At 34.4% G+C, this 1078-nt stretch overlaps 1 long non-coding RNA gene across 1 annotated transcript in view; it reads right to left on the bottom strand.

Moving 5' to 3' along the window:
* Positions 1–308: 308 nt before the first annotated feature.
* Positions 309–1078, bottom strand: part of LOC138032690 (uncharacterized) — a 965-nt gene continuing 195 nt past the window's right edge. Inside the window, exon 2 of the long non-coding RNA XR_011128436.1 lies at positions 309–446. This is a non-coding gene — a long non-coding RNA (uncharacterized lncRNA). The remainder of the gene's footprint in view (positions 447–1078) is intronic.

Consider the following 1078-nt stretch of genomic DNA (forward strand, 5'->3'; position numbering starts at 1 on the left):
ACACTACAAAGACATTTGTTTTACATTTTGGTGCATTACTTTGCTCTCATCAGCAGAAAAGGACAAAACAGTAAGGTTGTATGAAGGACATGAGCGAAAGATGGCGAAATTTTCAATAATTATACACTCTACGCTTGTTTGCCGTTCTTGTATAATTTTTGGAAAGTTCCTGACATTTTAAAGGCATGGTGACAGAAAATTGCTTCTTCCTGCAACTAATGTGAATGCATACTTTTGAATACTGTCGTTGTTGCAGGATGCCTAAGGAGAGCTTAACTTACAGAAATAGAGATACTCAGACAAAATAATAAACAGCTACATGGTATATAATATTGTCTTTTTCAACCTCTTTAGAAATTCAACGCAGTGACAAATTGACTACAATGTTATGAAAAGTGCTTAATTGCACTGGTTTTTTGATGACTTGAGTACAACAGCAATGGAGTCTAAAACAAAACAAGAATATTTTGTTTAAAATCTGGTACATGCATGTACCAGTACTATATCCCAGAGGAAATCTCTGTATTAAATGGAAGTGTCAACAGTTAGTTGTTTATATTATACTATGAGGTACATGACTGTTTATGTAGGAACACTCATACTCAATGCAATGTACACTATATATAGCTACAATCAAGCGGTGTTTTGCTTGATTTTGTATTTTAAACGATACCGTTTGAAACCAGGATAATTAAATTCGATGTGAATATCCATTGCCTTGTCTTCGAATGGCAAGCTTTTTGCAACTTCTTTTGCTGAAAGGTTATGAAAACCCCGGTGTCTGACATTTGCAGACTGCAGACTGCAGACAAATAGCGCTTATAAACAGTATTAAAGTCTAGGAACCTACTTTAAAACGGTTAGCTTTCAATTATTGAAAGCTAACCGTTTTAAAATGGGTTCTTAGACTTAAATATACTATTTATCAGCGCTATTTGAAATGGGTGTTTAGACTTAAATACTGTTTATCAGCGCTATTTGTCTGCAGTCTGTAGTCTGCAAATGTCAGACACCGTGAAAACCTTCCACAACAAGCTTAAATCGTTAAATATATATTTAGTAAACAGAAAGACGCTTC

Source organism: Montipora capricornis, chromosome 14 (genome assembly GCF_036669925.1).
Source record: "Montipora capricornis isolate CH-2021 chromosome 14, ASM3666992v2, whole genome shotgun sequence".
NCBI classification, from domain to species: Eukaryota; Metazoa; Cnidaria; class Anthozoa; order Scleractinia; family Acroporidae; genus Montipora; species Montipora capricornis.